Here is a 24297-nt window from a genome sequence, read left to right on the forward strand (position 1 = left end):
ATTTGTGTTTCTTACTCCCCCGTGTTTTGAGAGAAAATGCAGTTTCAAAATAACAGTTGAAACTGTCAGGGAACTTTTCATACTTTTTGTTGGTGTCACGCATATGGAAACTTCTTTCCACCTCTCTCTTGATAATAAGTGACTGAATCTCTCTACGTTCTGTGTGTTGAATTTTCTTAAAGTCAGAGTTCTCTTCGGTTTTGGCTGGGTGTTTGTAGTCAGCCTGATAATTTCTTCTTAGTGAAGATTCTGAATTATCTTCGAGAGGCATGCCCCCACCGTCAGTGGCTATCCGCGATAATGTACAGTGTTCCAATAGATTCATGAAGTTTTTGCTTCACACAGGCGTATGTTTTCTGTAATAATTAGCACTGTGTTATTACCAGGCTGCTCTATTGTCCATCTACCATTTTCGGTAGTACTTTTACAAAACGCTGTGGACATTGTTCTGCTCTGTTTTACAAACTTATTTCGTAAATTAAATTCACCTTCTGTTTTTCACTCTGGCAATGTCTCACTTTTATGTTTTGGTTCTGTACTCTCGTCTAGTAGCACACTGATGACCTCTTTTGCACAATATTGTTCCTAAATTTTAAGCCTAATCTATAGTCGTCATATTTATTGCCAACTTGCCCACATTTTCCGCTTGGCGCTTTCATTAGTACAACAGTAATGATATAATGTCTTACATTATTACGCACATTCACGCTTTTTTCGCATGAGCAAATGTCAGAGCTCATTTTTGGTGAGCAGTCATCAAAAGCTATCATATTGGCGGGAATTTCAAAACTGGGGGACGGTAGCTTGTTGAAGTTAGGCCAGCCATCGTCTTACATATTCAGCTCCTGTAGCAGGTTATTCACTCGTACGCCAGACTGTATATTTCTCTCCGTTTGCTAAAACTGGCAATATCGTCCTCGTCACTAGACATTATATAGAAGACGATGCGAACACTCTCCGAAAAATAGCGTTATAAACGATGGGAATACACTATGGAAATTGTTTTTTCTGCCATTGTTTTGTTTTCAATGGTAGTGACCGTGTGTACCGTGAGTCGCTAAAATGTACATACTGCACAATATAGCTGACGTTTGGTTAAATTAGATTCATTTTGTTGTGGAGACACACTCATCCGTAGAGTATCCCCAAGCGCTACATTCGTTGTTTGTTGGCAAAACTAAAGATGTGAATGCCAAATAAAAGTTGCTGTAGCATTTTGACCTGTAGCCTAATATTTAAGTTCGTCCGAAATTTACTCAGTCGATTTCAGCCGGACGCCGGTTACACCGTACTCAATTTTAGGGCTCGTGTGTATATTGTTACTGTTAATGTTACCCGAATCAATAGAAGAATATATGAATGTATTTGTGTGTCCAAAAGACTGACAGAACATAAAAGTACCAACGTAACCTCAATGATACAGTGGAAGTTTTTTAGTTAGTATAATTGCAATACCTTATGCTACACGGGATATAGTTTAGGGGAACCCCGGATCAGACGGAAAAACGTATTTTACAGTCATGGCACTGGAGAATCGCTTGGCGCAGAATAATCAACCTCCTTTCGATAGATACATCTGCACGACCCTAAGATCGACTCCATTGAATCGAACTTCTCGAAGATAAGAAACGAACTTTGCCGACATCTCCCGAAATTGGTGACGTAGGACGTAGGTCACTGTTGTTTGTGTGCGAAGTAAGCGTATTTTTTGAAGTGACAGTGATCATTTGAAGTTGTGAGGGGGATCAACATTGCAAGTGGCATACCGGTAACAGGTTTCACCTCAGCGGTTTATACAGCCAGTTACATTATGAATGTTGTAGGTGACATTTTGAGGCATTCAGAACTCGTGCTTTTTGTAGTGGGGTTTGAAAAAACAGCCTGCTTTCCTTCGCCAAAGTGCTTCTTAAATCACAGTGTTGATTTGAAGCATCTACAGAGCAAAGGTGGAATACATTTTATCTTGCTTCATCTTGCCTTTCACAGGCGTCTCCTTTGGGTAACATGAAAACGATCTGTTAAAAACGCCGCCCGAGAGTGACATTGCGCGGTTGGCAGCAGTAAGCTGAAATGAAAGAAGGTGGGGTTTCATGCGCTTTGGGAAGTACAGATTTATTCAGCGACGAGAGTTGACACATTCGCTACATAGCGTTATACGTTGAGAGTTACCTTGCTTGTGAAACTGGATCTGGCTTTTTACAAGCATGTAAACAATCCTCCGGTAAGTTAAACAGTGCTAACAAAAAGATTTTCTTGTATTGTCTGAGTAATAAGTTGCGTTATTTCACTGTACCGGTATTCCATTGATGTTCATGCTATCTAGCGAAATTAGGAAATTTAACATCCCTCGAACTGCGTCGAAACAATATCACATTTGCTATTCCACTTCAGAGTAAAGAAATGTCATTTGTTTTAAACGACTACAGTGTGATCTTCATTAATACTGATAGCAATATAACATTTGGCCTTGTCTCCCACTGTCACCTTTGTCTTATTTCAAAGTTATATAGCTAATGCTGCTGACAGCTTTTTACATTCATAGAGTATGAATGTTATGACAGTTGTTTTAATTTTGTATATGTATTCATGGCCATAAAAGCATTAGCAATGCTTTGTAGGTAGTAAGTACTACCAGTAGTAGTAGTAGTAGTAGTAGTAGTGTTATTGTATGTCAAGTAATGTTGTTTCAGATCTGTTCTGTTGTCGACTATCGAATTTCTTTCAAATGTTGCCTGAATGTTTCATAAACTGTCAAAAGTACACTAAGTTTCTAGAGCACAGATCTTAATACTTTGTGTGCATGAGCCTTACTAGTGAAAGATGACGGTGTTGCAGCGGCATTTAAAAAACATGTAGCCAGGTTTGGAGGGTGATTGTAGTGAAACTCCAAAACTGGACAATATAATTTAACAGTTCGCAGGGTGCTCTTTTTGTAAGTTTTATGATTTAACTTACAATATTTGCTCGAAATACCACACAGAATCATTAAGTTTTGCCTATACAAAATGTCTCCAATGGTAAAGTAGTTTTTTCTCTTCAGATAGCGGATATAAAAAGCTTCTATTTTATGATCTTGGTTTCTGCTAACATGTTCGTCAAGACTGCAAGGTTGATCAGTATAAGGGATCTTGTTTTTCCATGAAGGTGCAAAATTTCTCACACAACTCGATACTCGAGAGAATCATGTTCTAAGCTCATAAAATTTGCTGGACATAAATATTAAGTACATGCACAGACAAAGTGTGCCTTTGATGAAACATGAACCATGGACTGCATTTATTTTATTTTCGTGGAAAACCATTACACAAAAAGAGAGTATAAACTGTCAAAAGGTTTAAGCATACTGTGTCTTAAGTATAAGATGATAGTCATTATAAGAAAAAATTTATTAAATTCAGTTGTATGTAGCTTATTTATTCTTAACTAGGTAGCTATGACATTATCCAGGTGTAATAATCTTTATTCACAAAAAGACTTTGGGAAATAAAATATTGTATCATAGGTCATTACAAAAAGGGAAATAAAATATTGTATCATAGGTCATTACAAGGTGCTCACCAAGATGAAAATCACAGTGAAATAGATTTGTTTTGAATACATTGTGGGAGTGAACAGTGTCCAATGTGTTACAAATATTTACTATCAAAAACAGTCTTGATCACAATTTATTTATTACAGTGACCGGTTTCGACCACTACTGTGGTCATCTTGAAACCTACAAGTCATGTACAAAGCTTTAATTAGAGGGCTACATACATTAAAGAAAATACATAAAGTTATAAAGCTATAAAACAATGAATCACCAATCAGTAAGAACCTCCTTTTGGTGGTAAATCACTACTGGAGAAAACAGTGCACATCTTATTATACATAATGGAGGCTCCGCCCACTTCTGACGGAATGATATCATTACTAACCAATAGGTTATAGCTTGAATAACAATGTAAAATTTCTTAGTTAAAAGAACATAGTCAAGAAAGGAAAATAAACACACACTAAACTTGGCTTGTTTAACCGTTATTGTCAATTAAGAAGGAAAATAAACACACACTAAACTTAGCTTGTTTAACAGCTATTGTCAATTAAGAAGCGTTACAAATATTTAAACATGTAGGATAAATGAACTTTGTTTTGACAGTACATGGGTTGCCCTCTCAAGGCCTGTTAGTGAACCATTTGGAACCACTGGTTGCCATGGTGAAGTTGGAAATTGGAATCTACATATGAACTTCATAGACAGCAGCCTATTTCATAAATATGCACAACTACTGTACCCTCTAGATTTTTTTTTAGTATTTTCCTTAGTATTGATCTGTAAGAATTATTATGTACTCTATGTAAATGGAAGTGTCTTATTACACCAGTAAATCAAATCTGTGCAGCATGTACTATACATGACAGTTAATGATTATTGCAGCCTACTCATTGAAAATCGTTTCAATAAAGACATGTTGCTGCTCAATAGTACATCGTCTGACATGACAGACTTTGCCATTCCACTTTCGCAACAACTTCGTTAGAAAGAAGCCTACTGCTACATCTTTGGACTGGTGTTTATCCTCACCATGGCAACCACTAGTTTGCCTATCGACTTTACAACAACTTCAGTGGAAAGAAGCCTGCTGCCACATCTTTGGAATGGTGTCCAACTTCACCATGGCAACCAGGGTTCCAAATGGTTCACTAACAGGCCTTGAGAGGGCAACCCATGTACTGTCAAAACAAAGTTCATTTATCGTACATGTTAACATATTTTTAACGCTTCTTAATTGACAATAGCTGTTAAACAAGCTAAGTTTAGTGTGTGTTTATTTTCCTTCTTAATTGACAATAACGGTTAAACAAGCCAAGTTTAGTGTGTGTTTATTTTCCTTTCTTGACTATGTTCTTTTAACTAAGAAATTTTACATTGCTATTCAAGCTATAACCTATTGGTTAGTAATGATATCATTCCGTCAGAAGTGGACGGAGCCTCCATTATGTATAAGATGTGCACTGTTTTCTCCAGTAGTGATTTACCACCAAAAGGAGGTTCTTACGCATTGGTGATTCATCGTTTTATAGCTTTATAACTTTATGAATTTTCTTTAATGTATGTAGCCCTCTAATTAAAGCGTTGTACACGACTTGTAGGTCTGAAGATGACCACAGTGGTGGTCGAAACCGGTCACCCTAATAAATTGTGATCAAGATTGTTTTTGATAGTAAAAAAAAAAAAAAAAATAGATTTATGTTGATAATTAGGTACAGCTACGAGAGACACTTCCTCAGAGACCCTATATTCCAAAATAATGTTAAAAAACAACCTGTCTGATAAATAATGTGTCACCTCTTCACCTCTTTATAATTTTACAGTGTCTTTCCTCTCTAAAAAATGTTAGTTTACCCTTGACATTCAGAGTATTTTTGTCCCAGTAATGTCTTTGGTGTGCATTCCTGTATGCCCTGGTTGAAGCTCTTGTGGATTTTTTTGTTGCCATGCAACCATACCCTCAGTAAATCTCTACTTAACTATAACAATAATGCAACTAATAAGTTCCACATTTCCCCTTTTGCCATCCCACACTTTTCTCTTTCATAGCCTTTTTTAAATTTCTTAATATTACTCTTTCTTTTCTGAATACATCCACAAAACTCTAGCTTCTTAATTTTAGTATTTCTGTGCTCTAGTGCCTAAGTTACTCTTCTGATTGCTTTGAAATCCCTGAACATGTCTTAAAATGGTGTAAAATTTTTGGTATGCTAACACTCAAAGCCTGCAGTAAACACACTAACATTTATATTCAAATAAAACAGCCACAGGTCACATTCAGTTCGATATTAAAACCAGTTTCACTCCGCAGATGTGAGCTGATCCAATAACTAATGCCCTGGTGGCAACATATTAAGTTTTAAAAGAAATTTTTCACATTCACACAATACCCAGTTCTCAGGTTGAAAGCCCTATTTTTCAGTGTAAGCCCTGGTCAGTTATATGGCGATACCGTGTAGAAGAGCCTGTATCCTGTCATATTACTGTTCTACTAATCTGCTTCTCAGCTAAGTTCTTGTTGTGTCAGTTACTTCCCTTCCTTGAGTGGGCCAAAGAGATGGAGGTCAGAAGGTGCGAGACGAGGGATGCAGCGTGAATGAGGAAGAACTCACTACCAAAGTTTTGTCATATCCTCTTCGGTGAGCACACTTGTGTGTGGCTTTGTGTTATTGTCAAGAAGTGTGTTTGAATTTTTGTGGCAATAAACATACTCTAATCAATCTTCAGTTTCACAACAGACAACAGAGTCGATCATTTGATGGAGGACACCAGACAGAATAACCCATTTAGTCACAGGAAACTGTAGCTAAGACTTATAACCTGAGAGTACTGTTTTGAACTCCTCCTTCAAAGGAGATCCATCTCATGCCCCACATTCTTCCCAACAATGTAATTATTTCTATACCTTAGAGTTCAAACATTCTCCGACACCCTCACATATTTTTCCACGTTATTTCCTGTGCCTTCGTATGCCACAGGAACTCGCTGAACCTTTCCCCTCCCTCCCTCCCTAACTCAACTCACACTTTCTCTTTCTTTCTTTAGCTTTCTTTTCCATTACTGCATTGACATGACCTAATCCATTTAAAAGTGCTGATCCCTCTTTCACAAACAACCACACCCATTGGCTGCAGCCCACTATTATCATCATCTTATTCATTTTTCCTTTAAACTTAAGATATAATGTACATTTTATGGAAAATGGAGATTTGTGGCACCTTGGGATTCCATTCCACATTTCCGTATCACAAGGTGTGGCCTTAAGTAATTTGTGATTGGGATTTCCTTAACATCAGTTCATATAATTGCACCTCAGTGATTCCACTTGTTTCATTTCAGTGAACACGAATCAGTTGTTATATTTTATTATGACAGGATCAACCGTACTGGGGCTATTGCCCACATACCTCACGGAAGAACATCTGCTTATAGTGTACAGATGTAATAAGAGGAAACATAAGTATCAATGAGGATGTGAGTTGGACATGGAGAAGTGCTCAGGAAGCCTAATGTTAGACATCTGCTCATGATTAGTGATAGTTCTCAGGAATGTTGTCTGGAAGAAATTTTTGTTATGACGTATTTATTTTGTTTTATGCTGTTGCCCATGTTTTACCCTGCAGAGTGAACTGGTTGCCTGGCCAGCGTGACAGCACCATCATGTTTACACATGAGAAGTAGGTAGGGGAGATAGTTATATCGTACACCCCAGAACTCGTATAATGCTACATATGTGTACAGGCAACTGAATGAAAATGCCCATGTAGAGCAAGGACACAAACAATGTGCGCAGTACATCTCACCTGGTTGCTCACGACGCTTTGGTTTCAGTATCGATAAAACTACCTTTCCCAATGATACTGCTATTTTCCGCAGCTGTATATTTCGACTGTCTGCTGTTTCAGTTCTGATGAAATTGCTGACTGATGTTCTCATATTTTCAGTTTCCTTGTCCATTAAAGTATCTCTCCTCCAGTAGCCATCACATACTGTTTCTGCACGATTCGCAACTTTTTCTTGTTTTCTAATGCAACAATAGTGCAGGGTGTTTAAAAAGGGATTTACAGCTCTGAAAATTTATATACATTAATTGACAGTATCTGCAGAGGTGATTGTAGTGTCAACATAAAGTTTTGTCTCGTGTTGTCTCATCTGGTCGTCCAAGCACATCTGATGGTGTTGTTGAGCGAGTGAGACAATGTTTCGTCAACAGGCCTACGAAATCGACCCGGCGTGCATCTCACGAACTGCAAATCCCATGTATGACTGTTTGGCATGTGTTAAGAAACAGTTTGCATTTGAAACCGAATAGGTTGACAATTGTACAAGCAATAAATGACCACTGATAAAATTGCTCGCAAGAACTTTTGTGCAGATATGTTAAATCTGAACATTTCTTGCGCAAAATCATCTCGTCTGATGAGTCAACTTTTCACTTAAGTGGCAAGGTTGACACACATAACTGTAGGATTTGGAGCATTGAAAATACACATCAAATGTTGAAACATGTTCATGATAGCCCTAAACTGAAAGTTTTTTGTGCATTGAGCAAGAACAAAGTGTATGGCTCCTTTTTTTTCTGAGAGAGAAATATCAATGGGATAGTGCACCTAGATATGTTACAACAATTTTTGATACTACAGACTGATGAGGATGACCAATCTGAACTTAGAACCTGAATTGATGCTGCTGCTGCTGAGCAAGTTACACCTGCAATGCTACAACGAGTCTGGAAAGAAATTGGCTTCCGATGGGGTGTGTGCAGGCTAACCTACGGAAACCTCATGCAACATCTTTAGTTAAAAAATTGATGTGTTTCCCTAAAAAAAAAACACTAAACCCAGCTGTATATATTCTTTCAATAAATTTGTATGGATTTTTAAAGTTGTAAAGTCCTGTTTGGAACACCCTGTATATCCTAATATTAATGTTGCAAAAGAAAACTGATTGCATACTATAGTGGTTAACATTTTTGACTAGTAATGCTGGGGTCCTGGGGTAGGTTCCCAGTGGCCACATCAATTTTTTCCCTGGTAAAAATAAAAAAAAAAACCTGGATGGATGTTCTGTGTCATGTGCCCACTAACAAGTTGCTTTATCATTATAAAAGTGGGGAAATTGTTGTGCAAGTGGCAGAGGTAGTGTTCCATACAGAGAAGGGTTTTCACCAGGCTAACTGACATGCAGTTTACCAGCATTAAAAGTATCAGCAATTATTTTTTGGCTTAGAGAGAGATGCTTGATGATGTATTAAGGCTACAGATCTTATTATTTGCAAGATGCCGCACTATTTCTATAAGATTTAGGAGTAAATGGTTTGTTGGCTGCAGGAAGGCTCTCCAGATTTTGCCAGTGGAATAAAATGGAGGGTTTGGTGCTTAATTAATGCCAGAAATTTGGCTTTCCCTTGCCTCTCCTAATGCTTCTATTTCTGTAAAAAGTCTAATTTAGTATGCTTTTTTGTAAATATGATGTAGTCTCTTGTCTACTTTTAATCATTCAGTCATTCTGTAGTGGCATCTCTATCAGAGTTTTTTTGCTGGCACGTAATTCCATTTCTGTTCAACAAAAGCTGTGAACATCTTGTAGAGGTGGCATTTCCTTGCATTGTTCATGACATCACCAAAATTGCCATCAGGCAACACATTTTTCATTTTTAACAGTGAAATATTTGTGTTCCTCTTACTTACCCTGTTTTGGTGCAGATATTTGAATCCTATACCACTTGACATTGTGTCCATCCTTGTGTGCTTTGCACACCATTGTGTTACTTAACTTTCACTTGCCAAACTTGCCTGCAGATTATGTTGCCTTCTCTGTCAGCACTGTCATCCCTTTTTCAATCTCATTGTCGATAGAATTAATGATGTTGGCAGCAAGTTGTCACTTGCATGTGTGTATAAGAAGCTATTATTTAATATGATGTAATCTCATTGTCGATAGAATTAATGATGTTGGCAGCAAGTTGTCACTTGCATGTGTGTATAAGAAGCTATTATTTAATGTTACGTAGCGGCCGTAAAGTGGTGACCCCAGATTCAGAACAATGCGAGGTGACACAAATTTGCTAATGCATACAACAGATGACAGAAGCCCTACTAGGCACTTAGTGCAACTACAGAGTATGCTGCGCAGTCAGATACAAGACTTATAGAATGAAATAGTGTGGCATGGAAATGTTTCGCTGGAACAGACACTGACAAAACTATGAAAACAGTGATTCATCTGGTGGCCATATAAAGATGCGCATGCCTCAGTTCCTGCCTGATAAATTGGGACTCTGGTTTTTGATGTTAGAGTTGGCGTTTACTCATACTAAAGTAAAAAAATAAAAAAAACTATCAAGGAAAGTTCATAATAGCAGTCAACAATCTGGACACCATAGTACCAGCATTAGTAGAAGAGCAAATTAAGCATGCACCAAAATCTGAAGATTTTGATAAACGGACTTAGTCAACCATTAGATCAATAGATACACCCCGTGTAAAACAGTGAGTGACAAGGTGACAGATCCCTTCCGAATTTTGTCGGCAGTTACGGGAGATAGTGATGGAGGCAGAAAGTTTGGATGCTATCCTTCGGTACATTTGCACATCACCGCTTCCCAAGGCAGCAAGAGCAGCGATGACCACAAGTATGGATGTGACATGACCACTGTTCTCCAACTGGCTGATAGAGTTTATGCAACAATGGCGACATCAAGTACACTGTGCATGGCAGAAGCGGTAGCGAAATCTGAAGAGGATCAGGAGGTGGCAGTTCTCGAGGGTCAACAGGCACACACAACTGTAAAATTTTTAGAAATTAAAGGAATAACTAGACAGGCTACAGAGACAAATCGAGACCCGGAAGACCACTGGATTGGAGGATCCTGCAGCACATGCTGCCAAATGTATTCTACTATGCAGTTACGCCCGCCATGTCAATAACATGGGGAGTGTAAGAACAAACACGTGCCTTTTGCCTTTATTATGAAGACTCTATATAAGAGATGAGAAGACTTTGTTCTTATCTTCTAGACACTGGGTTTGATGTAAGCACTTTGCCGGTAGAGAGAGATTTGTCAGTCAAAGACAGTTCATTAGTTCGCCTCATGGCAGCAAATAAACAGCTGATAACAATGTATGTCAGCTGCATCAAGGACATGAATTTCAGTTTTCATAATACTTCTCATTGGACATTTGTAATGGCAGATTTTCTGTACACATACAGTATCACCAATAACATTCCGCTGGCTCGACTCTAAAGGAGAACAAATGGTAGCAACTTCTAGAAAAATTCAGAGAAAGAGGAGGCAGTTCAGCACAAGTAACAGCACAAATTCTGACCACAGTGGCACATAATATGGTACATCACATAAACACAGTGCCGGGCCTTCCAGTCAATTTTAGCTCGAGAAGATTGGAACCAGACAGGTTTGCAGGTGCAAAGGCAGATTTTGATTGTATGTTAGAAAAAGGTGTAAGGCGAAGGTCTGACAGTGCATGGTCCACACCTTTACATCTCTCCCCAGGGGGCTTGCCACTCACTGGCTGGTTCGTGCTTGGCTACCACTGAGCCCCAGCCTTTGCAGCATTTTTTTCCCTTCCGTGCTGCATGTCTATCCTCTTGCTATTCTTTTCCCCCTCCCTCGGGGAACACATCTGGGATATTATTGGGAATGTTCTGCGTTCTGTCTCTGACGTACGGACAGACTCACCTTTGTTCTTTGCTCCCTTTTCCTTTCTTTGTTTCTCTTCTCCTTTAGTTCCTCCGCTTCGGCATTTGAGGATCCTCTTCTTTTCTTCTTCCTCCCTGTGCACTCCCGAAGGCTGGCCCACGCGTCTGATGCGTAACAGGCAACTGGGTAACGTGTAATTCCCAGCCCCGGGTTGACGGGTAGGGTTCGGATGCACCCCTTGGCACAGGCCAAGCCCAGGGAGGGGTGATTGCTTGAGCTGTAATCTTCCCAAATTGCTGATTGGTCCCTCTGTCAGGTGTTTGGGAGGTGTGAACAATCATCTAAGGCGGGTGCGCCCCCTTGTGAAGGGAGCCCCAATAGGAAGGACCGCACCATCGGAGATGCTGGTAATCGTGGGGGATTTCCTCGTGATGAGTCAATCATCTTCCCAAACGACGTCTACAAAATTTCCCAAACGACGTCTACAAAATGTAAACGTAATGAGGCTAAAGACCCTTCTCGCTGCACCACTGTTCCTTGTGGTCTCACGTACCGAAAAAGGTTAGTCGTTCGCCACGGTAAATCCATTTATTATTCAGAAAAGTGTCGATGCAATTGCTCGCCCTGTGAAATCCTGCTCTTATTTACGGAAGGGCACTTTGTTTTTGGAGACTGCTTCTGATTCTAAAGCACAACTGCTTGCTGCCTCACTTCTCCATGGCTACCCTGTTTGTGTTGTGTCATTGCCGTGCATCGTGTAAAGAAAAAGGAAGATACCTCTTTAGTGCCCACCCGCACTATCTTACTCACCTTTGATAGAGCGGTGCTTCCGTCCAAAAACAAAGCAGGCTATGAAATTATCTCACTCCGGCCGTACATTCTGAACCCGATGCACTGCTACCAGAGTCATCGTTTCAGCCACGCTAGGACGTCTTGTCAACACCCAGCCAAATGTGTAACCTGTGGTAGGGATGCGTACTAGGGCAATTGTCCACATCCTCTCCCCGTCGTATCAACTGCGATGGCGGTCCGTGTTTCTTGATGAGCGGGCTGTCCGAGATTCGAGGAAAGGAAAAAGTGCCTCACCCAGTGGCTCGCAAGTTACTGGCTAGTCGCAAGCTCTGTGTTCTCCCGTCTGGCACCTATAGTTCTGTCCTCGTTACCCCTCGCTCCAAGAAGGACGTGGCCATACAGACATGCGATCTCAAATTCAGGTCTGATGTTGTGAAATCGCTCAGTGTCGAGGTAGCATTACCATCCCCTGTCCTGCTGTGCAACAAACCGTCAATCTCTCGCCTCTAGGAGTGAAGCCACTAGCTACACAACCAGTAGGCTGGATGGGGCAGAAGGAGTACCGCTTTGAAGACTTCCTCCATACCTCCAGCCAAACAACACCAGAGTCTCCCTGTAACCGGAAATACTCAAAGAAGTCCTCCCAAAGGCAAATGGGCTTCTCCTTGGCCACCTTGAAGACCCGTGGTATTTAGCCCGGCCAGTCTCTGTTTGCTGGTGTGCACCACCAACCGTTTTTCAGTGTCGGACTTCACGGACCGACCGCACGAGTGAGCCGATGCTTCTGTGGACCCCATGGGGCAGGATCCTCCTGCTTCTGTGCCTTGTAGTCGCGACTCTACACCGATTGTCACTCGGCGGTCGCCGAGTTGACACCCCTACACTCTTCCTTCTCGTGACTGCCCTCCAATGGAACGTTCGCGACTTTCAGTCCCACATAGAGGATTTACGACTGCTTTTAGCACCGCAGCATTGCCTTGTACTCTGCCTTCAGGAAACGAAATTGCACCCTGACGATCGCTTTGAGCTTTCACATTACTCACTGATTCGTTTTGACCTTCCCGCTGAGGTTGGCATTCCATCTCGTGGGGGCGTCGTGCTGCTCTCACGGGATGACATTTGTAGTCAACCCATCTCCCTGACCACTCGTCTTCAAGCTGTTGCAGTTCGCCTTTTCCTTCCTCGCCTGACCTTTTCCCCCTGTACCATTAATGTACCTCCGTCATTTGATGTCACCAGGGCAGAATTCCTTCAGCTTATTGGGCAGCTACCTCCCCCATTTTTGCTACTTGGTGACTTTAATGCACGTCATCCCCTTTGGGGTTCTCCCAGTACCTGTCAGAAGTGTCCTCTTGGCTGACCTTCTTAACCAACTTCTTCTGCCTTAACACTGGAGCACCCACTTTCCTTTCCGACTCCTCACACACCTATTCCCATTTGGACCTCTCCTTCTGCACTGCCCATCTTGCCCATTGTCTTCAATGGTCTGTTTATTCTGACACCTACTTGAGCGACCATTTCCCATATGCTCTCCGGTTGCTGACTCCTACCCCATTTGCATGCACACCAAAATGGCAGCTTACTAAGGCTGACTGGCAGCTTTACTCCTACCTGGCGACCTTCGAACAACAAGATTTTCTGAGTTGTGACGATCAGGTGGAATTGTAACAGTTCAGCCTGCTTTTATTTTCTGCGTTTGTTGATTGTCCTCGATGTCGACATACTGCTTTGCTACACTGGCTGAAAAATGGGGGTTTAATTTTTACACTGACTACAGTAAATAATGTAGCCGACAGATGCACAGATATGTTTCACTGTCTTTTACTTTTACTTTTCACAACCTCCAATACACATTTATATGGCCAGTGCACTTTCGCTTAACTTTCCATAAGCCTCATTGATAGTTTGCAGGATAACATCCATATACTGCTACAATAGTTTCCCGTGGAACATATACAGGCAGTAAAAACCTAACCACAAAGTTCACAGTTCTTGAAGAATAGAAAGGTACGTAAGGTGCAGACACTGTCATTGTTTTTACACATGGCCTAATTGCTTAACACATATTCCACAGTTAAGTTGAAGCATTGTTGTTGTTGAAACCAACACAGGTCTCTCGTCTGAAACTCAGCCGTGGACTGACTGTCTCGTGGCCAAAATCGGGCCCTTATATATCCTCACAATAATAGATGCTAAAACTTCACATTGTTCGATGTTTAATTTACAGAAATGACAATTAAAACTTAACTCATTATATTAACTGAATACAATCAAAAATTGTGTCTTTTTAACAGTTTCTTCTACTGCAAGAGTTAGGCCAAATTGTTTGTTTAAATTTTTTAATTAACAAACATGGTTATGCAAACAATACTTTTGACAAAACAGTTAGTTACTTTGGAATTAATTAAGGGCTGGCTTTGCCAAAATGTTTTCAAAGAGAGCCAAATAAATACTTTAAGAATACTATTAATTGTTCCACCAAATGTTCCAAATGTTTGTAACTAGTACAGAATTTATATTTCTTTATATGTAAACAATAGAATTCAAGTTACAAAACGATTACAGATTTCACCCTATAATAAAAGATACTAACTAGCAATAGTTGAAATAAATTAGAAAATTGATTATATAGAGGGTGATTCAAAAAGAATACCACAACTTTACAAATGTGTATTTAATGAAAGAAATATAATATAACCTTCTGTTATACATCATTACAAAGAGTATTTAAAAAGGTTTTTTTTTTCACTCAAAAATAAGTTCAGAGATGTTCAATATGGCCCTCTCCAGACACTCGAGCAATATCAACCCGATACTCCAACCCGATCCACACTCTCTGTAGCATATCAGGCGTAACAGTTTGGATAGCTGCTGTTATTTCTCGTTTCAAATCATCAATGGTGGCTGGGAGAGGTGGCCGAAACACCATATCCTTAACATACCCCCATAAGAAAAAATCGCAGGGGGTAAGATCAGGGCTTCTTGGAGGCCAGTGATGAAGTGCTCTGTCACGGGCTGCCTGACGGCCGATCCTTTTAATCTTATCAGCTGCAGACAGTGCTTGAACCAATTTCAGACGATAAGGTTTCATAACTAACCTTTTTCGTAGGACTCTCCATATAGTTGATTGTGGAATTTGCAGCTCTCTGCTAGCTCTGCGAGTCGATTTTCCTGGGTTGCGAACAAATGCTTGCTGGATGCGTGCTACATTTTCATCACTCGTTCTCGGCCGTCCAGAACCTCTCCCTTTGCACAAACACCCATTCTCTGTAAACTGTTTATACCAACGTTTAATACACCACCTATCAGGAGGTTTAACACCATACTTCGCTCGAAATGCACGCTGAACAACTGTCGTCGATTCACTTGTGCCGTACTCAATAACACAAAAAGCTTTCTGTTGAGCGGTCGCCATCTTAGCATCAACTGACGCTGACGCCTAGTCAACAGCGCCTCAAGTGAACAAATGTACAACTAAATGAAACTTTATAGCTCCCTTAATTCGTCGACAGATAGTGCTTAGCTCTGCCTTTTGTCGTTACAGAGTTTTAAATTCCTAAAGTTGTGGTATTCTTTTTGAATCACCCCGTACATAAAACTAGGCACAAAATTAGATCTGGTGTTATTTACATTAAAACTGAGGACCAATTTTTCTCTTATGGAAATGCAGATTATACTCGTGTGTGCTAATCGTGAACAGTTAAAAGTAACCAAACGAATTTAAGCAGGCAGATGGAAAAACAAGAGGGGAAGAAAAGATACCCCAGCTTGCTTTGTCACAGACTATCTCCCCAATGTTATCCTTTCTCCTGCAGAACGTTCAATTCCTCGCACTTCGTCATTACCACATTGTGTCTCAGTCCCTTGGTGGACTGAGGCATGCCGTGATGCAATTCACGCAAGGAGATGTGCTCCCTGTGGTTTTAACTGTCATCCTGTGATGGCAAATCGCATTAATTATAAACAGATGTGAAAAGTGTCGTCACGTTCTTCGGAATAGCAAAAGAGCTATCCGGATTTCATTCACTAGTTCTTTTAACAGTTCCACCCCTGCCTCTGTCATGTGGGCCAACCTCCGACGGCTCTCTGGGACCAATATCCATTCCTCATTTCTGGGCTCACAGTTGCAGACGATGTTATCGTGGACCCTTTTGCTATCTCCAACACCTTGGGCTGCCATTTTGCGGAAGCTTTGAGCTATTCCCACTATCAGCCCATCTTCCTCTATCGGAAACGAGTGGAGGACGCTCAGGCGATACCCTTCTCTTCTCCAAATTGTGAGTGCCGCCTTTACTATGAGGGAGCTCGATCATGCTCTCAGTTCATCCCAATCCTCCGCCCCAGGGCCGGACGCCATCCACATTCAGATGGTGCAGCACCTTTCTCTTGCAGGCAGACACTTTCTGCTTAACTTGTACAACCGCATCTTGGCAGAGAGCACATTTCCCAGATACTGGCATGAAGCCATCGTCGTACCCATCCCTTAGCCCAGTAAGGACAAAAATCTTCCTTCTGTCTACTGCCCCATCTCTCTTACCAGCTACATTTGCAAGGTGATGGAACGTATGATTCGTGCCCGGCTGGTAGGGTGGCTAGAGTCGTGCAATTTACTGGCAAATGCACAGTGTGGGTTTCGAGCATGGTGTTCTGCAGTTGACCATCTTGTTACTTTGTCCACCCATGTCATCAATGACTTTCTGCGGAAATCCTGGACTGTGGCCGTGTTTTTCGATTTGGAGAAGTCCTACGACACCTGCTGGAGAACTGGTATCCTCCGTACTCTTTATACGTGGTGCTTCTGCAGCTGCCTGCTCGGTTTCCTTCAGGTATTTTTGCAAGATCAAGTTTTCAAGGTTTGTGTGGATTCTGCCTTGTCAGACACCTTTACCCAGGAAAATGGTGTGCCTCAGGGTTCTGTCCTGAGTGTCACCGCCTTTGCTGTCGTCACTAATCCTATCATATCCTGTCTCCCACAGGGCATCTCTGGCTACCTTTTGGTTGACAATTTTACCATCTATTGCAGTTGTTGACAAACCTGTCTCACTGGGCGGTGTCTTCTTTACTCCCGGAGCGTCGCCAACGGCTTTCGTTTTTCCACTGACAATACTGTTTGTATGAATTTCTGGTGATGCAAGTGGTTTCTCCCACCATCTTTACATCTTAGGCCTCTTGCTCTTCCCTTCATTGAAACTATGAAATTCCTGGGCCTCATGCTTGATAGGAAACTATCTTGGTTCTATCATGTATCTTACTTGGCAGCCCGCTGTACGCGGTTCCTTGAGGTCTTACATTTCCTCAATGGTACTTCCTGGGGTGCCGATCGAACCACCCTGTTCCGTTTGCACCGGTCCTTTGTCCTTTCGTAACTCAACTATGGGTGCTTCGTTTATGTGTCTGGATGCCCATCCCTGTCTCAACACTATTCACCATTGTGGCATCTGTTTGGCCATGGGCGCCTTTTATACCAGCCTGGTTGAGAGTCTGTATGCTGAAGTTGCTGAACTACCACTGTCCTACTGCTGTGACTTTCTCCTCAGCAGGTATGCATGCCGTTTGTCTGCCATGCATGGCCACCCGTGCTATGTCTCCTTCTTTGGTGATACCTTTGATTGTCAGTATGAGGCTCGTCCTTCTCTGTTACCTTCTGGAGTAACTTTCGGCACCTGCTGTGGCAGCTTAACTTCACACTACCTGCACATTTCCCGATGGGTGTGAACCCTTAACCACCTTGGCTTTGTGAAGCGACCCGTATTAACGTTGGCCTTCATTCGCTACCTGAGGACACTACTCCAGCCTCGGTCTATTGCCTTCAGTTTCATGACGTTTGCATGGAACTTTGTGATAGTACCTTTCTACACACTGATGATGGCTCTGACCGACCTTGGGGTCTGTTGTGATAGTACCTTTCTACACACTGATGATGGCTCTGACCGACCTTGGGGGTCTGTCATCATTGGCACCCATGTCTATCGGTATCAGCTTCTGGCACACTGCTCAGTATTTACAGCCAAGCTCTTCGCCTTGTATCAGGCCATGGAGTACATCTGGTGACACAGACTTTTAAATTGTACCCTCTGCTCAGACTCACTCAGCGCCCTTGAAAGTCTATGCGTGCTACACCGCCCGTCCCTTAGTGCAGCGGGTCCAGGAATACTGTCAACTGCTCACTCTTGGTGGAGCCAGTGTGATGTTTCTGTGGGTTCCTGGTCATGTCAGTCTGCCAGGAAACAAGGCTGCTGCCAAAGCTGCAATCCTCATACCTCAGCCCACGAGTACCTATATTCCCTCTGATGATCTCTGTGTTTCCATCTGTCAGGAGGTGGTGTCCCTGTGGCATCGCCAATGGTCCTCCCTTCATGGGAATAAGCTCTGGCTTATTAAGCCTCTCCCAGCAGCTTGGACAACCTCCTCTCGGCCCGCCCACCAGGAGGAGGTTATTTTAACTTGGTTGTATATTGGGCACTGCCTTTTTAGCCATTGTCATTTGCTAGGTGGCACTACACCATCACTTTGTACACATTGCACTCGAAGTTTTAACTGTCCACCAGTTCCTGACAGAATGCTTTTTTTTTTCGTTTGGGTTTGCTGTCTTGAGTTATCAGCCGTTTTAGCAAATGACGTGTGGGCTGTCTTACTTTTTATCCGTCAAAGCAATGTGGTAGAGGCCATTTCATTTTTAGTTTTGGACCTCCATTTATGTATGGTGTCTTTTGTAGCCATTTTTCCACGTGCCTGGTTTTAGCTGTCTTATTATGTCAATTGGGACTGACGTATAGTTGTTTTTTTAACTCGCCTCTGTGTTCATGTTCTAAAGTTTTGACTTCGGCGTGTGTGACCCCAGCTGTTATTGTGCCCTAAAGCAAAAGCAAAACAAACAAACCTTTTCATCTGAGAAGAAGGAAAAAAAAAAAAAAAGATTGAAATTAGATTACACAGAGTTGAATGCTCGTGCAATATCCAATGCCCAATATTGGTGATTCTATGAATGTACTAGTGGGAAAAATTTTTTTTAGTGTCATAGGTTGTCAAAAGGTACTGGTTGCAGACGCTGACATACTGAAGACGGCTGTCATTACACCTTTTGGCCCCTTCAAATTTTTACATATGCTGTTTGGCCTTAAAAATGCATCACAAATATGGCATTGTTTCATTGATGAGGTGTTACAAGGGTTAGAATTTACTTTCTTGTATCTTGACAACATATGGGCATTTACAGCAACACATCTCCTTGAGGCACACCTTTATGCAGTTTTGATAGTCTACGTAGGTATGAGGTAATAATGAATGTAAGTACAGCTTGCGAAAAAAACTATGTGATGTACCTGGGTCACATAGCTGTAGCAGACGACATCCGCCCATTGGAAGAGAAAGTGGAACTTGCACAACATTTATCTCGGTGTTGGATTTGCAGCAGTTATATAAGTTCTTGAGGATTGTAAACTTTTACCATCGACATCTGCTGAGAGAAGCTGCTTTGCAAGCAAGCACTTCTCACAGAGGTCCTCATACAAATAAACCTCAGAAGCTAGATTGGACACCCTGCATGCAGCAAACCTTTAAATAGGTTAAGACAAGTCTGAAGCAAGCATTTTTACTGGCACATTCTGAAAGAGATGTGAAACTAGCTGTGTTAGTTGATAGAAGTCAGATAGCCATTGGAGCAGCTGGACACTGGCAGGCGTTAGGGTTTTTCTCACTCGGTGTATAGGGCAATAAGGCCTGTTCAGCCTTATGTGGGTGGCAGACCATTTACAGTGTTCAGACCACAAACCACTCACCTTTACGTTCAGCATTTGTACAGATGCTTTGTCATGTAGGCGATTCCAGACAGTTAGGGTACATAAGCCAATTCACCGCCGACGTATGTCATGGAAAAGGAGCAGAGAATATTGTGGCAGACTATTTCTTTAGGGTTGCAAAGGTAACCAATTCTGTGGATTACGTGAAACTGACAAGAGAGCAAACAGCAGTCATACAATTCAGCTTTTTCAGCACAGATTGCAGGAAATAAATTTGGAAGGTGAGGCTGTTACAATATGGTGTGATATCTCACAAGAAGACGTAGACCGTTTGTGCCTGAACGTTTATGGTGAGAGATATTCGAAAGTATACATAATTGGCTCAACCAGGTACACGAGCAAGTGTGAAGTTGCTGACGGAACGCTTTGTTTGGCCTAGAGTTAAAAATGATTGTTGAAGGTGGACACAGTTGTAAGGTGAGATGTTGTGAAGAAATCAGTTCGATGCTGTGACAAACCATTTGGTTGTTTTGAACATGTGCACCTTGACATTGTTGGCCCTCTGCTGATGTCTGAAGGTTACTGTTATCTGCTAACGGGATTTGACAGGTTTACGAGGTGGGCAGAAGCTGCACCGTTTCAAGACAAATCGGCGGAGACAATTAGTCAAAGTTTCTTGGCGACACGGCAGCAAGATTCGGATGCCCAGTGCGTGTCACGACTGACAAGGGTTGTTAATTTGAATCCTCATTATTTTTTGAACTGATGATCAGTTTTGGATAGCGACATCACCCTACAACAAATTATCATCTAGAAAGTAATGGAATGACTGAACGGTGGCACAGAGTACTTAAAGCTGCATTGATATGCCATGGTGACAGTTTGTCTACAGCATTACCTCTGGTGGTAGTGGGTCTGTGCACTGTTTTCAAGTCAGACCTAAAGGCATCCGTGGCAGAGCTTGTGTACTGAGAAACCTTTGGCCATCCCAGTAAGGCTGACCTACCGAATTCATTGAAGAGAGTTAAAAACACAGCTGGCTAACCTCCAGCCACATCCATCAAAATGGCATGGCGACATTCTGTCATTTGTGCACTGAGACTTAAAGTGTTTGCAGCTGATGTTATTAACCAATGCAGTAAGAACCCCATTGCAGCCACCATATACTGGATCTTACAAAGTACTGCAACGTAATGCGCCCCCCCCCCCCCCCCCACACACACACACATCCCCCCAGGGGATCCACAACTCTTTTGTGGATACGTGTGTAGCGAGCACGGGACCCCGAGCTAATGTGGCCTTCCTTCCTTTCCGGGCTGCATACCTTCCCTTTCCGTATCCTTCCCCATCCCCCATCTTCGCCCCCCCCCTCACCTCTGGCTCTTTCCTTCCCTTTCTCCCCCTCTGGGGAGTATGGTTTGTGCCTACGTCCGGAGACGGACGCTTGTAAATGTACCGCACTCTTCGCCTTCCTTGCTTGTATGTCTTCATCTTTCTTCGTCCTTCTCTATTCCTTACCTCTTCTCTTTACCTCTTCTCTTTACCCTTTTCTCCGCTGCGGCGTTTGAGACCTCTCTTCTTTCCTTTCCCTGTCTCTTTCTTCCTCCCTGTGCGTGTCTGAAGGCCGACCCACGCACTTCCATGCGTAGCCGGTGACGGGGTAACGCGTAATTCCCCGCCCCGGGTAGACAGGTAGGACACGTACGTACCCCCTGGTAAAGGCCAGGCCCAGGGAGGGGTGATTACCCGAGCTGATACCTTCCGAAAGTGCCGATTGGTCCCTCCGTCCGTTTGTCGGGAGGTGTGACCTGAGGTGTGAACAATCACCTAAGGCGGGTGTGCCCTCGGTGAGGGCCCCCACAAGGGAGGAGCGCGCCATCGGAGACGCCGGTAATCATGGGGGATTCTTCCGCAATGGTTTCCTCACCTTCCACTATGTCTGCTCACAAACGTAAGTTCACTGAGTCTCAGCCACAGACGGTTCTTCCATCGTTGCCACAGTTCCTTGTTGTTTCTCGGTCTGACGAAGGTCACGACTTTTCCACGGTCAACCCTTTCATTATTCAGAAAGGTGTCGACGCAATTGCGGGTCCTGTAAAGTCTTGTTCCAGATTACGGAATGGCACCCTGTTGTTAGAAACACACAGTGCCCTCCAGGCTCAAAAATTGCTGCGTACTACTCTGCTCCACACCTTCCCTGTCCGGGTGGAACCGCACCATACCTTAAATTCCTCGCGTGGAGTCGTTTATACGCGCTCCCTCGATGGATTGTCTGACGAAGAAATTCAGCACTATCTGTCTGACCAAGGCGTCACGGCTGTTCATCGGGTTATGAAAAGGGTTGACTCGAACATCATTCCAACCCGCACTGTCTTCTTGACATTTGACAAAGTTCAACTCCCATCAAAAATCAAAGCAGGCTATGAGATAATTTCCGTTCGCCCTTATGTCCCAAACCCTACGCGTTGCTATCGATGTCAGCGGTTCAACCACACCAGCCAGTCCTGTTCCAATCCGGCCAAATGTGTTACGTGTGGCAGGGATGCCCATGAGGGTGCTTGTCCACCTCCATCCCCTCGCTGCATCAACTGTATGGGTGACCACGCTGCTTCCTCTCGAGATTGCCCTGTTTTTAAGGACGAAAAGCTGATCCAGGAAATAAGAGTGAAGGAAAAGGTGTCGACCTTTGCTGCTCGAAAGTTACTCGCCAGTCGACAGCCCACCGTGCCTCAGAAAGGAAAATACAGCACTGTCCTTGCTTCTCCTCGGCCAACAAAGGAGGCGGCCACGCAGACTTGCGACCTCACATTTAGTACCACGGTCGTCAGATCGGCCAGCGCAAAGATCGCCCGTTCAACCTCACCTCTTTCGCCTGCCCACTCTATGGCTCACCCTTCGTCGGGTTCTGCTAAATCTCGAGCCCAAAAGTCAGACGCCAAGTCTTCAAAAAAAGAGCATTCTCGTGAAGAGTTTTTACGTACTGCAACTTCACAACCATCGGTTTCTCAATCATCTAAACATACCTCCAAGAAGGCTACGAAGAAACACAGTTCCTCTCCTTCTCCGCCAAGGCGTGTCCCATCTACAGCACCACCTGGCGGAAATCGCCCTCGGCCATCTTCTGTGTCGCCGAGGCGCACTGTTGGTGGCCGGTCAACTGGCCGATCGTTGGTGGCAGGAGCTGCTCCTGACCAACCTATGGATCAGGATCTTCTGCCTTCGACTGAATGCCATTCCATGCTGTCGGTTGCAAGCTCTGAGCAGTCGTTGAGTTGACAGCACCCTTGGTCACGTTCCTCCATTTTCTGTTCACCCTATGTCCATTATCCACTGGAATATCCGCGGCATTCGCGCCAATCGGGAGGAATTGTCGATCCTCTTACGATGCTACTCGGCGGTCATCTTCTGTCTTCAGGAAACAAAGCTGCGTCCCCATGACCGCTTTGTTCTCCCTCATTTTCAGTCCGTCCGATATGACCTCCCCTCTGTTGAAGGCACTCCAGCCCATGGAGGACTCATGATTCTGCTCCATGATACTCTCCATTATCACCCAATCCCCTTAAACACTTCCTTCCAAGCTGTCGCCGTCCGTCTTTCCCTTTCTGGATACACGTTCTCTCTTTGTATGGTATACATTCCATCGTCTACACCAATGGCACGAGCTGATCTCCTTCATCTTCTTGATCAGCTTCCACCCCCCTATTTGCTGGTTGGGGACTTCAATGCCCACCACCCGCTTTGGGGATCTCCACATCCTTGTCCACGTGGCTCACTATTGCTAGACGTCTTCCACCAAGCGGATCTAGTCTGCCTCAACACTGGGGTCCCCACATTTTTGTCTGCCTCCACGGCAAATTTATCCCATTTGGACCTTGCGGTCGGTACTGTTCCGCTAGCTCGGCGCTTCGAATGGTTCGCCCTTGATGATACACACTCGAGTGACCACTTTCCATGTGTTCTTCGACTGCAGCCTCAACTGCCATATATGCGCTCGCGACGCTGGAAGTTTGCCCAAGCCGATTGGACACTTTTTTCGTCTCTAGCGACATTCGATGACCGTCGCTTTCCCAGCGTCGACGATGAGGTCACACATTTTACCGACGTTATTCTCACAGCTGCGGAACGTTCAATACCACGCACCACCGAATTGCCCCGGCGCCCTCCAGTTCCTTGGTGGAACGAGGCATGCCGTGATGCAATACGTGAGCGGCGACGTGCTCTTCGCATTTTCCGTCACCATCCAACTTTGGCCAACTGTATCTGATATAAGCAGCTCCGGGCGCGATGCCGTCGCGTCATCCGCGATAGCAAGAAGGCAAGCTGGAAATTCTTTACTAGCTCATTTAACAACTTCACTCCCTCCTCGGAAGTTTGGAGTCGGCTTCGACGGTTCTCAGGCGCGCCTAGTTTCTCCCCGGTCTCTGGGCTCACTGTCGCGCATGATACCTTAGTGGACCCCGTCGCAATTTCTAACTCATTGGGTCAGCACTTTGCTGAGATTTCGAGCTCTTCAAATTACCCGCCAGCGTTTCTCCCGAAGAAACGTGCAGCGGAAGTGCGACATCTTGCTCTCT

The 24297-nt window shown here is 43.3% G+C and overlaps 1 protein-coding gene across 2 annotated transcripts in view; it reads left to right on the plus strand.

The window, feature by feature from the left end:
* The first annotated feature begins 1651 nt into the window (after positions 1-1651).
* The window catches only part of LOC126424893 (uncharacterized), a 40566-nt gene continuing 17920 nt past the window's right edge, over positions 1652-24297 (plus strand). Inside the window, exons 1-2 of one of the 2 annotated variants that reach the window (XM_050087727.1) lie at positions 1652-1819; positions 1987-2221. The gene's annotated coding sequence lies outside the window, so the exon portion shown is untranslated. Of the gene's footprint in view, positions 2222-24297 lie in introns of both variants that reach the window. The other variant, XM_050087726.1, reaches the window with a different exon arrangement.

Source organism: Schistocerca serialis, chromosome 10 (assembly GCF_023864345.2).
Source record: "Schistocerca serialis cubense isolate TAMUIC-IGC-003099 chromosome 10, iqSchSeri2.2, whole genome shotgun sequence".
Classification (NCBI taxonomy): domain Eukaryota; kingdom Metazoa; phylum Arthropoda; class Insecta; order Orthoptera; family Acrididae; genus Schistocerca; species Schistocerca serialis.